Here is a 13,979-nt window from a genome sequence, read left to right on the forward strand (position 1 = left end):
CCACACCCAAACTTAGCCCTTTCAAACCCAAATAAACCTTTCCTCCTATACACAAACACAAAAGATGGCTTTGCTCTCAGGTTGTTAGCACAGCAATATGGACCAGACCAATGGGTTATAGCCTATTTTTCCAAACCACTTGATTTCCCCTTCCTAGGGTAGCCAACCTGCCTCCACGCCTTAGCAGCAGCAGCAATTCTCAGTCAAGAAACCCTTAAGTTAGTTCCATTTGCCCAGGTTGGTTCCCTTTGCCCAGGTAACAGACCACTTCTCTCATACTATTTCCGGTCTACTAACCCACCAGGCCAATGCTGCAACCTCCCCATCCCAAGATCAGTTCTTACATGCCCAACTGCTTCAAAATTCTCAAATCTGCCTACATAAATCATCTCTCCCCCTCAACCCTGCCTCATTATTTTCCCTCCCCTAGTCCTACACCCATACCCATGACTGCACTCAACATCTCTCCCCCTTTTTACACCCCTTCCCCAACATACAAGACATCCCTCTACACAGGCGGAATTCTGGTTTATAGGTGGAAGTTCCTACAAGACCGGCCCAAAGAGAGCAGAATATGCCATCATTATCCTCGCCTCCATCATTGAATCAGGACACTTGCACTCCAGTACCTCTTCCCAACAGGCAGAACTTGTTGCCCTAATGTGGGCCTTGGTCCTTCCAAAAAAACTGTCAGGTCAATATATATACACTGACTCCAAATATGCCTATCACATCACACATTCACACATATTAATTTAGGAAAAAAGGGGAATATCTCACCTCTAAACACTCTCCCATTATCAACAAACATCTCATTCTCAAACTTCTTCAAGCAGTTCAGCTCCCAACAAAAGCAGCGGTTATTCACTGCAAGGGACATCAAGCCAGGACAGATCTCATAGCTCTCAGAAATCAAAAAGCAGACACCAAGGCAAAACAAAACAAAACAAAAACAAACTCATATCTCTTTCATCCTCCTTACAATGCCTACCAAGGCACCCCCTTATGCAGAAAAAAAAGACGCACCCTAGTTAAGCTTAAAACAACCCAACAAAATAAATCGTTTCATCTACATAACAAAATAATTCTCCCCAATAATCATGTTCAACATATCCTCAACTAACTCATAACCAATTTCACATAAGTGCAAGACCACTACATGCTTTATTATCCCAAACAATACCTCACGCTTGCATGTTAACCCAGGTAAAAAATATCCCATATTGGATGCATTTCTCCCGTATCAAACTTGCTCCTCAGGTACCTGAATCTCCTCTAACCTCAGATCCTGAACCCACCATCACCCAGCTCGTTCCCATCCAGGAAGAGACACAAGTAACGCCACCCATGTATTCCTGCACCCCCACTGAAAACCTGACAGTAAAAATCACCCAAGCCCAACCCTCCTCTAAATGAGCCTTCCATGGACCCTAGTCTTTACTCATCTCATCTCGCAAAAATTTTTATTATATGAAAATTTCCCCTAGACTATCTTTCAGTTTTTAGAATGTGTCTCAGATGTCCAGCTGCAAGGCACTCTCGGTGACTATACGCCTGACGAAATGTACTTTTACATTTTCATCCTAGTTCTATCCCTCACTGACTTACTCGAATCACTGTAACCATGCTGACTCCCCTCACGATTACAGTTATCGCCCTTCTAACCTTCGCCAGCTCATATTGACATCCTCTAACTCCCACAATACAGTGAATAACATGCTTAACCAAGAAAACCAACTGCTGAACCTGCCCCCACCCCTCCCACCACCCAGATATTAAGGTAACCGCCTTCCCACCAAATCTCACCACCTTATATAACCTTACTGCTCACTTTCTTCCATCCCCCTACTACACAGGTTCAGCAGACTTCCCTGGAGCGGCATAGCCAGTAGCTGCCATCACTTATATTATAGGTCCTGCCGCTCTCTGCACCCTCTTCAGACCTGTCAATGGCACCCACACTCAGCCTCGCTCCTTAGGTGTATTCAACCCTTCCCTTCTCTGCAACCACACCCTAGACGTAGCCTTCATACACTATAAAGGCCAACCAAAAGTTCCTACCCATCCTTACATATTAGCCCAACTTCACAATCATACCAACACTTCAGATATTCCTGGCTACCCCTACAAGGATCATAGATTTTCAATTTAACCAACATAGCCAACATTTCTTCACAAAATACTCCATAATGTTTAGTGGCAGTCAATAAAAAACAAAACTTACTTGCATCTCCCTGATGGCTAATACCATTTTACACCAGTCAGAATGGCCATCATCAACAAATCAACAAGCAACAAGTGCTGGTGAGGATGTGGAGAAACGGGAACCCTACTGCACTGTTGGTGGGAATGCAGACTGGTGCAGCCACTATGGAGAACAGTATGGAATTACCTCAAAAGACTAAAAATGGAACTGCCTTTTGAACCAATGACTCCACTACTAGGATTATACCCGAAGAATCTTGAAACACCAATTCAAAAGAACTTATGCACCCCTATGTTCATTGCAGCACTGTTTACAATAGCTAAGTGCTGGAAACAACCTAAGTGCCCATCTGTAGATGAGTGGATCAAAAACTGTGGTACATTTACACAATGGAATACTATGTAGCAGAAAGAAAGAAGGAACTCCTGCCATTTGCAACAACATGGATGGAACTAGAGAGAATTATGCTTAGTGAAATAAGCCAGGCAAAGAAAGAAAAATACCATATGATATCACCTAATACAGGAAACTAAAGAACAACACAAACAAAGGAACTAAATAGAACAAAGAGCAGAATAGCAGTCAATAGGGGAGAGGGGAGAGGGAGAGAAGGGGGATAAGTAAGGGAAGTAAGTAAGTAAGATAAGTAAGGGAAGGGTTTAATTAAAGAGCCTGTATGAAAGACTCATGGACATGGACAACGGGGAGGGATATGATTGTGGGAGAGGGGGTGGGTTGGGTGGGGGAGAGAAATTGGGGGAAAAGGGGACAACTGTAATTGAAAAACCAAAATAAAAAAATTAAAAAAAAAATTACAAAAAAAAACAAGAAAAAACAAAACTTACCCTAGTTGCATTGCCATCACCAAAGCAAAATATAGCACTGCTATTTCCCTTCAAGGGATGGGATATCACTTCCTATGTGGTACACAAGCATACCTAATAATTCTGCCTAACTAGACTAGCACCTGCATAATAGCTGCTTTAATACTAGTTGCCTCTATACTAAGCCCACAGCAAATAGCCACTTCCAAGGCAATCCCCAACCTTGACTCCTTCCTCAAGACCTCCCTCTTGTCCCACCTCCGACACAAATGAGACCGGCCATAGTCTGAGGTTGGCAGACATGCATACAGCAACCCTATCCTTGAACAACTGGGAATGGGGCACTCCATATATAGAGGTTTCTTCTGGTTCGTAGTAATACCCCAATTTAAAAAATCAGTACTAAATCTCTTTATCCCTTCAAGAAAATTAGAACGCCACTCTCCAAGCGCTAGAAAGACAACAAGAATCCCTGAACAGCCTAGCAGACATAGTTTTCCAGAACAGGAGGGCCCTAGACATCCTCACAGCCGAAGCAGGGGAAACCTGTGCCATGCTAAATGGAACTTGCTGTTTTTACATGAAAAATACAGGCATAATAAAAGAAAATTTACAAGTACTTAAAAAACACATTGACATTATTGCCCAAGCTAGAGAATGGGCATATAGAGAATCCTGGTTCAGAATCTTCTTGTCATACTTCTCCTCTCCCTTCAAAGTGATCCTAGTGCCTCTCATAACCCCGCTGCTTCTTCTCCTATTATTCCTCGTGCTTGGCCCTTGCTTCCTCAAACTGCTAATTAACTTTATTCAAAAAAATGGTCCAATCCATGACAGCCTCTACCATCCATAATATACTCTTATTCATATCTTTCAGATATCAACCCATGGCAAGAGATGACCCCAGAGCCAGCAGTCAACCCCCTTCCATTGCCCTAACTCAACAGGAAGTCATTGTAGAAGAGAGAATCGACAACCCCTCTCCCAACCGGTCTCTGCCACACAAAACCTCTCTGCCACCCCAAAAAACACACACTACCTTTCACCTCCTTTTATTAAAATAAAAAGGTTAGAATGTCAGGCTCAGTTTCCATTCCCCCTCCCCCGCCCACCTGCAGCTGCCTGGGAGATAGCAGGGTGCATCAAACCAAGCTGCGTTTGGCCTTGATCAGCCTGTCATACTTGCAGCTGCAAGGTAACCAAATGGCCATTAAACTCAATAGTTCCTTTTTCTCTCCCCCTATAAAGCAACCCCCTCCTCCCCTAGGAGTTTGGAGCTGGAGCCACCCACAGCATGGCTCCCTCCCTGCTTGCTGATTCTCCCAATAAACTTTTTTTTCCTGCTCACCGCATCTTAATGGCCTTCTGAGAAACTCTGTTCTTACAATTACAATACATAAAATTTATAGAAAATAAATGACTCTGCGTTAAAGATATTTAGCTAGTCCTTGAAGAGCACAAAAGTAAAAGCTGAAATAAAATATAATTTGAGAGTTAAAAAAAACCATTTTGTAATCTAGATACATAGTTTAAGAATTTATTTTTACAGATGAAAAAGCTAATATAAGTCATTATTTACTCTCTTTTGTGTATCAGATTATATATTATAGTGTTTGACACTCTAAGGGACACTGAAATATAAAGCACCACCACTCAAAATGCTGTCCTCTCAGAGAAAGATATGTTTATATATTCCCACAAAAATGATTAAATATCAGACATTATCTGACTACGATATGATAGCATATTGCTGTGAGATAATACCTTACTTTAGGTTTTAAGCCATGCAATTGTTTCTTTGATTCAGAATTGATAGTCCCTCTCCCCCTGCACACTTTGCAGAGTGCCAAAACCTTTCCAGCACTGCCAATCTCTCCTGAAGTCTGTCCTCTATTCTTAGTGAAAATATGCCCCCTCATGAGAGCCTCTGCTTTCCCAAATTCCCAGCTCAAAGATCTTAGAGCAATATTTTGTTCAAGTTAGGTGAGACTGTGACAATACAGAACATTTCTACCCTGAGCATGAACTTCCAAAAGGTAAAGAGAAAAAATTTCCTTTCACCTTCTTGTTTATTCCCATTTTATTTTCACTAATTTCCTATAGCTGACAACTGCTAGCTAGGTATTATTGAAAAATTATATTTAACACTCTTCTAACAAGACCTTAAATTTATAAATTAAATTTATTTTTAAAATTTTATTTTCTAATGAATACCAATAAATTTTAAAAATGAATAAGGCACTTGTTGTAGAAGATTTTACATATATATTACCTAACTTAAATTAATTCTCACACCATACCATACTGTAGCTGAAACTGAATCTTGAATAGGTTTGGAAATTTTACCATGGTCTCAGAGCTCAAAAATGGCAGAGCATGAATCCAAATCAAGTCTCTGAATAGAAAACCTAGGATTGTTTCCACAACTCATAGAGTTGGGTTTTAGTTTTTATCCTATTAGCCTGGGGGATAGAGACTGACAGTTATGGCAAAGCCTGAAGGTGGCTTTCTTCATGGCCTCCCTGAAGGCTGATGTACAACAGGCACCATGAAAAAATGACAACATGAAATATAAATATATTCAGAACAAGATAGCCTAGTGGTTCTTAGGAATAAAGTTAACAACTCTGAATATATGTGAGTCTACAGTTGTAGAAATAACACAGAAGGCTCTAGACATTTTTAAAATCCTCACCCGATGACATGACATGTTTATCGATTTGCGAGAGAGAGATAGGAACATCAATGTGAGAAAGAAACATTGATGGGTTGCCTTCCTTTTGTGCTCTGACCCAGTAGAGACCGAACTTACAACCTAGGAATGTGCCCTGACCAGGAGTTGACCCAGCAACATTTTGGTGTATAGAATGACACTAACCAACTGAGCCACATAGCCAGAGGTAGGCTTTTTATTTTTTTAAAACTGGAATATAAGTAGCCAACAAATACTGGACAACTGAAAGCAATAGGAAGTGATTAGTCTCACCTACGGTGTTACCTCAGGCTTAAAATAACCCCAGAGTAAGTTTCAAATCCTAGAGGAAAGCAACAAGAGAACACTTAGTGCCTAAGATACACAACAGTGATCAAAGTTTATTGTATGCTTAGAAGGCTAATATTTCCCAATAACATAAATTTTATTAGAAAATTAATGGTAATAGAAGGAAGAAAAAATGGCGGAGGAGTGAGTGGAGGCTGTGCTTGCTTGCTCCTGAGACTGGTCTGGAGTTTCGGCTAATTGTGGAGAAAGCATCTCAGTTATCAGCAGAATACCAGCTGGAGTTGGACCTTGTGGCTGCTGAGGGAAAAGGAGGCCACCTCAGAGAGACCTGTCTGGTGAGGATCGTGGAGGAGACCTGGGAGAGACCCGAGTACTGGCTGGCTTGGCTCCCCGGGCATCAGCTGGCTGAGCAGAGGGATTTTTCAGTGCCCCAATGGTTCCCCCTGAGAGGAGTTGGGGGTGGCGTCTAGCTCTGGAGGGCAAAGAGCAGTGTTTTGTGTGTGTGTGTGTGTGTGTGTGTGTGTGTATTTCTATTTATTTTTTGGCTGTTTTGTTTTTTGTTTGTTTTTTGCTCACTGGGGAGAAACAGCTGGAGACAGGGTAAGATTCTTGAGGTGAGCGCATGCCGGAACTCATAAAGTGACCACTTGCCTGCGCTGCGGGTGCAGGAGCGCAATTGAACCTGCTTGCCCTGGACTGTGGCTGAGAGAGGAAGTGAACTAGAGACACTTGGAAAAAATTTGGGCGCTGATTCCAGAGATAGTACTGGGGGATCAGCAGACGGGATCCCAGTGCAGACTTATCCCCAGTGCTACAGGAGACACCAGGGGAGAACCCAGAAAGAGAAGAAAGTGGCAAAATCCATATACTACGGAGACCAATTTCACTAAGATCTTCTACAGGCGTTTTCTCCTGCATATCCTTTCAACAATCATTTTTTTGTCCTCACAGTCTATGCATTATAAATAACTAGTCTTTATATTATAGTATATTTCAAATCTCATATTTTGCTTCTCCCTTTTCTCAATTTTACCATCTGAATTTATTTTCTTATTTTTGTTTAAAATTCTATCTTCTCTCTTTCTATGACACATTTCCTATCTACACTCGTTATTTCTCACCTCTCCAGCCTTTCCATACCATTTCTCTTGTCATCAGTCACCCCATATTCTTTTTCCCATCATAAAATACACTTATTCTCTCTCCACCTTGATTAATCAGTGCCCATTGAGTGGGAGAGGGAGATAGTGGTGACATTCCTGCAACTTTATTCATATATCTTCACTATTCTGGTATTTCACACCTCAAGTCTTATCGTCTCCCTCTCCTACTCTATTTGTACCTTCCTCCAGCCCTTTCCTTCTTTCATTTTAACTTTGAATTTTTCCTTGTCTTAACCTGGTTTTCATTTCTCACTCGTATTCCTTCTCCCTCTATCATCTCAAAATCACTTCTCTTTCCTCCAGACATCTCTTAAGCTTCTCTCTCTCTCTCTTTTTTAACTGCTTACTTCCATTCCACCTATACTAATCTTAGCTCATAGGTTATTGACAGTGCTGTGGTGAAACTTTTTCTCTAATCTTGTACCTTTTTTTTTCTTCTCATTCACCTACCTTATTTTGTGTGTGTGTGTGTTTGTGTGTGTTTGTTCTCATATATATATATATACATATATATATACACACACACACATATACATATATACACATACATATATATAACAACTTCTGTTTAAACTTAATACTACATGTTTCCCCTCTATTAATTCATTCTGCCTTCTTCCATCCCTTTTTTATATATGATATAAATTTTATTTTGTCTCATTGCCTTGTCCCTACTCCTTACTATTATATATTATAGCTCCCTCCCCTCCCCTCTTAAAAATCACTTCTATTTTAGTTATTAAAATCTTATTTGTTTTTTCTTCCCTATAATAGTCATAATTTCTATACATCCTTATTAATACTGGCTCATTTGCAATTGATACGGTGATGGGGGGGGATCTTTGTGAGTGTGGGATTCTTGCCTGGACTTGTGGCTCTGTTTTAGCAGCAGCTCAACAACTGTTTACAAGACAAAGTGGGAAGAGTTACTTTCATCAGGTAGCTGGAGGGAAGGACCCTCCAAAGAGCAACACAACAACAAGAAAACCAAAATTCCACCAGACACCCCAACTAAAAGGCATAAAGGGCATCCCAAGAGCATCAAGTTCAGAATCAAGGGGTCTGCATCACTGAATGCCAGAGAACTCCGACCACAGCAAGTCACTACACAAAAGCAGGAAGTCAAAGCAGATCAATCTAAGAAGCAGAAACAAACAAGAAGAGCCACATAAAATGGGGAGACAAAGAAACAACAGCAAATCGAAAAGAAAGGAGGAATTCCCAGAAAGGAGGAATTCCCAGAAAGATAGATGAAATAGAAGCAATAAGACTACCTGACATGGAATTCAAAAGAATGGTTATAAGGGAGCTCAATGAACTCAACAAACTCAGAGAAAATCACAGTGGACTCCAGGGGAACTATCAAGAACTCCAGGGAAACTACAAGGAACTTACTGAGAACTATACCAGCATTAAACAGGACATAGAAACTATCAATAAGAGCCAGGAAGAAATGAAGAAAACAATTTCTGAACTGAAGAACACAGTAAAAGGAATCAAAAGCAGACTAATAAAGCAGAGGATCGGATCAGTGAGCTACAGGACAACATAAAAAAAATTCCCAGACAGTGCAACAAAATAAAAAGTGACTCAAAAAGAATGAAGAGATTTTAAGAGAGCTGAAGGACAACATGAAATGTAATAATATCCATATCATAGTGATACCAGAAGGAGAAGAAGAAGAGAAAGGGATATAAAATCTGATTGAAAAAGTAATGACAGAAAACTTCCCAAACATGAGAAGAAAAAAAATTCCACAAGTTCAGGAACCACAGAGAGTCCAAATGAAGATGAGCCCAAGGAGACCCACTCCAAAGTACACCATAATTAGAATGTCAACATTCAAAGCCAAAGAGATAATACTAAAGGCAGCAAAAGAAAGATAGTAAATAAAATACAAGGGAGTTCTGATAAGACTATCAGCTGATTACTCAACAAAAACACTACAGTTAGAAAGGAATGGCAAAAATATTTCAAGCAATGAAAAACAAAGAACTACAACCAAGAATACTATACCCAGCAAAGCTCTCTTCCGAAATGGAAGGTGGAATAAGGAGTTTCCCAGAGGAAGACTAACAGAATACATCACCACCAAAAAGCATTGCAAGGGACTGCTTTAGTGACATGAAGAAAAAGAGATATATAGAGAGAAGAACAGAGGTACAAAGGGAAAAAATCACAATGAATAAGTATCTATCAATAATAACCTTAAATGTAAATGGTTTAAAAGCTCCAATAAAAAGGCATAGGGTATGCCTTCACACATATGCTGTCTACAAGAGAACCACCTCAGAACAAAAGATTTACACAGACTGAAAGTGAAGGGATGGAAAAAAATACTTCAAGCAAATGGACATGAAAAAAAAGCTGGTGTGGCAATACTTATATCTGACAAAATAGATTTCACACCAAAGCCATAGAAAGAGATAAAGAAGGACATTTCATAATACTTAAGGGAATAATCAATCAAGAAGATATAACCGTTCTAAACATATATGTACCCAACATAGGAGCATACAAATACATAAAAAAAAAATCTTGAAGAGTTCAAGAATTATATTGATATCAACACACTCATATTAGGGGACTTTAACACCCCGTTGTTAACAATGGACAGAACTTTGAAGCAAAGAAACACCAATGATATTGAGATGTTGAACAACACTCTGTAACAAATGGATTTAGTTGATACATATAGAACTTTTCACCCCAGAGAAGCAAAATATACATTCTTTTAAAGTACACATGGAACATTTTCAAAGGTAGGCCACATGGTAGGACACAAAACAAGTGTCAACAAATTCAAGAAAATCGAAATTATATCAAACATCTTCTCAGATCATAACAGCTTGAAACTGGAAACCAATCTCAAGGAAAAAACTCAAAAGCATTCAAATTCATGGAGAATTAATAATATGCTATTTAATAATGAATGGGTTAACAATTACATCAAAGAAAAAATAAAAAGTTTTCTGGAAACAAATGATAACTAACACACACCAGCCCCAAACCTATAGGACACAGCAAAGGCAGCCCTGAGAGGGAAGTTCATAGCAATACATGCCTACATAAAAAGGATAGAAGAATATCAATTAAAAAGTCTAACTCTACATCTACAAGAGCTAGAGAAACAACAACAAACATAGCCCAGAGCGAAAAGAAGAAAGGAAATAATCAAGATCAGAGCAGAATTAAATGACATAGAGACTTAACAAACCAAAAGATCAATAAGACCAGAAGCTGATTCTTTTAAAAGATAAACAAAATCAACAAGCCTTTAACCAGGCTCTCAAGAAAAAAAGAGAGAAGACCCATAAAAACAAAATCAGAAACAAAAGAGGGAAAATTACAACTGATACCACAGAAATACAAAGGATTGTAAGAAATTACTACCAACAACTATATGAAAAAAAGTTGACAACCTGAATGAAATTGACAAATTTTGGGAAACATCTAATTCTCCAAAACTGATTACAGAAGAAGCAGAAAGCCTGAATAGACTGATAACAACTAGTGAAATTGAAGCAGTAATCAAAGAACTCTCAGCACACAAAAGCCCTGGACTGGATGGCTTCACAGGTGAATTTTACAAAACATTTAGGGAAGAACTTACTCCTATCATTCTCAAACTGTTCCAAATAATTCAAGAAGAGAGAAGACTCCCAAACTCTTTCTATCAGGCCAGTAGCATCCTGATTCCAAAACCAGGTCAAGACACAACAAAGACGGAAAACTACAGGTCGATATCACTGATGAACATAGATTCTAAAATCCTCAACAAAATATTGGCAAACCAGATCAAGCAATACATTAAAAAGATTGTACACCACAATCAAGTGGGATTCATCCCAGGGATGCAAGGATGGTATAATATTGACAAATCAATAAATGTAATACACCACATAAACAAAATGAAAGACAAGAACCACATGATCTTATCAATAGATGCAGAAAAATCATTTGATAAAGTTCATCACCCATTTATGATAAGAACACTCAGCAAAATGGGAACAGAGGGAGCATACCTCAACATAATAAAGTCCATATATATGAAACCTGCTGCCAACATCACATTCAATGGGCAAAAACTAAAAGCTTTCCCCCTAAGATCAAGAAAAAGACAAAGATGTCTACTCTCTGCACTTCTATTCAACATAGTGTTGGAAGTTCTAGCCACAGCAATCAGACAAGAAAAATAAATAAGAGGCATTCAAATTGGAAAAGAGGAAGTAAAACTGTCATTATTTGTACATGACATGATAGCATACATAGAAAACTCTATAGACCCCGCCAAAATACTACTCAACCTAATAAGTGAGTTTGGCACAATAGAAGGGTACGAAGTCAATATTCAGAAATTGAAGGCATTTGTGTACAGCAATAATGAAATAGCATAGGTAGAAACTAGAAAAAAATCCCATTTCCTATAGCAACAAGAAAAATAATGTACTTAGGAATAAACTTAACCAAGAAGGTAAAAAACCTGTACTCAGAAAACCACAGAACACTGAAGAAAGAAATTAAGGAAGATACCATTAAATGGAAGCATATACCATGTTCATGGATGGGAAAAATCAACATCATTAAAATGCCCATACTACCCAAAGCAATTTATAGATTCAACACAATCCCCATTAAAGTACCAATGACATATTTCACAAAACTTGAACAAATACTTCAAAAATTTATAGGGGACCAAAAAAGAGCCCAAGTAGCAAAAGCAATCTTGAGACAGAAGAATACAGCAGGAGGAATCACAACACCAGATATCAAACTATACTACAAGGCCACTGTAATCAAAACAGTCTGATACTGGCATAAGAACAGACATATAAGATCGTGCTGGGTGTTCGAGGGGTGGGCTGGTCCTACTCCCCCTCTTCAATCCCTGCCCCTCCTTAAAGCTGGGAGAGGGGAGCCAGTCCCTGGGTCTGTAGTCCCTGAGGTTCTCAGGTAAAGGCCACCATGAGCAAATGGAAGGCGCCACAGGAAACTCTCAACGGAGGGATCACCGACATGCTCACAGAACTCGCAAACTTTGAAAAGAACGTGAACCAGGCGATCCACAAACACAATACTTACAGAAAGGCAGCATCTGTGATAGCAAAGTACCCACACAAAAATAAAGAATGGAGCAGAAGCTAAGAAATTGCCCGGAGTAGGAACAAAAATTGCTGAAAAAAATTGATGAATTTTTAGCAACTGGAAAATTGCGTAAACTGGAAAAGATTCAGCAGGATGATACAAGTTCATCCATCAATTTCCTGACCCGAGTTACTGGCATTGGTCCATCTGCTGCAAGGAAGTTTTTAGATGAAGGAATTAAAAATTAGAAGATCTCAGAGAAAATGAAGATAAATTGAACCATCATCAGCGAATTGGATTGAAATATTTTGAGGACTTTGAGAAAAGAATTCCTCGTGAAGAGATGTTACAAATGCAAGACATTGTACTAAATGAAGTTAAAAAAGTGGATTCTGAATACATTGTTACAGTCGGTGGCAGTTTCAGAAGAGGTGCAGAGTCCAGTGGTGACATGGATGTTCTTCTGACCCACCCGAGTTTTACCTCTGAATCAAATAAACAGCCAAAGTTGTTACATTGTGTTATGGAGTAGTTACAAAAGGTCTGTTTTATTACAGATACTCTCTCTAAAAGTGAAACAAAATTCATGGGTGTTTGCCAGCATCCCAGTAAAAATGATGGAAAGGAATATCCACACACACAAAAAAATTGATATCAGGTTGATACCCAAGGATCAGTATTACCGTGGTGTTCTCTATTTCACTGGGAGTGATATTTTCAATAAGAACATGAAAGCTCATGCCTTAGAAAAGGGCTCCACAATCAACGAATACTCAATCCGTCCCTTAGGAGTCACTGGAGTTGCAGGAGAACCCCTGCCAGTGGATAGTGAGAAAGATATCTTTGACTACATTCAGTGGAAATACCTAGAGCCGAAGGATCGAAGTGAATGGTGCCTATCCTTCCTCCCAGGCACAGCCCAACAGGAGTCTTAATTTATTTCTTAACCTTTGCTATTTAAGGGTCTTTGGTGTTTTTAAATGATTGTTTCTTCATGCTTGAGCCTGCACCGTGGTCAATAAAACCTCATGTAGTATGATCAGATGATCTTGTTCTGGTTTTATTAGAAAATGTTTAAATTTACATTTTTGATCACACTTTACCAAGGGTTTACTCGAGGGAATTAAGAGGTGAGATGATACATCTTTAATGGGAATTTTTATTTTCTCATTTTCTGTCCTTATGCTATAAATCAACATACCCCCACTTCCTTTCCTACTTACTGATTACAAATTAGTCAGTTAAGATACACCCAGAGGCTATCTTCTTAAGGATGGTTCAGTATTTTTAAAAAACTAGGGATCTTTATAAATTTAATTTTTTTCTTTGGTTGACTATATTCGATTTTGTGATATGTACTTAAATAGAAGAACAGGTGTGTGGTTTAACTCTTAAATGAAATACTGGTTGTGATCCATCAGAAAGAGCCTCCCTGAGCAAAACCACTTCCAATGCACCCATAAATACAAAGTACAACCTCTTCAGCTTCTAACAAAAATTTCACTTTTTTTGGCCTAGTTTTCTTCCAAGGTAATTTTTAACTTTAAATGGTAAAACTATATAACTAAAAACACTCATTGAAAGCTGTAGCTTTGAAATATAAAAGTTATGTAAATATAAAATACAAAAAGTTATCAAATGATAAGTAAAGCTATTGAAAACAAACTGTAAAAATGCTTTATAACTTGCAAAGAACTGTA

The 13,979-nt window shown here is 38.9% G+C and overlaps 1 pseudogene; it reads left to right on the forward strand.

The window, feature by feature from the left end:
* Window positions 1–12,044: 12,044 nt before the first annotated feature.
* Window positions 12,045–13,388, forward strand: LOC150001995 (DNA polymerase beta pseudogene; annotated as a pseudogene).
* The last annotated feature ends 591 nt before the right edge of the window (window positions 13,389–13,979 follow it).

Source organism: Furipterus horrens, unplaced genomic scaffold (genome assembly GCF_987537825.1).
Source record: "Furipterus horrens unplaced genomic scaffold, mFurHor1.1.pri manual_scaffold_9, whole genome shotgun sequence".
Lineage (NCBI taxonomy): Eukaryota > Metazoa > Chordata > Mammalia > Chiroptera > Furipteridae > Furipterus > Furipterus horrens.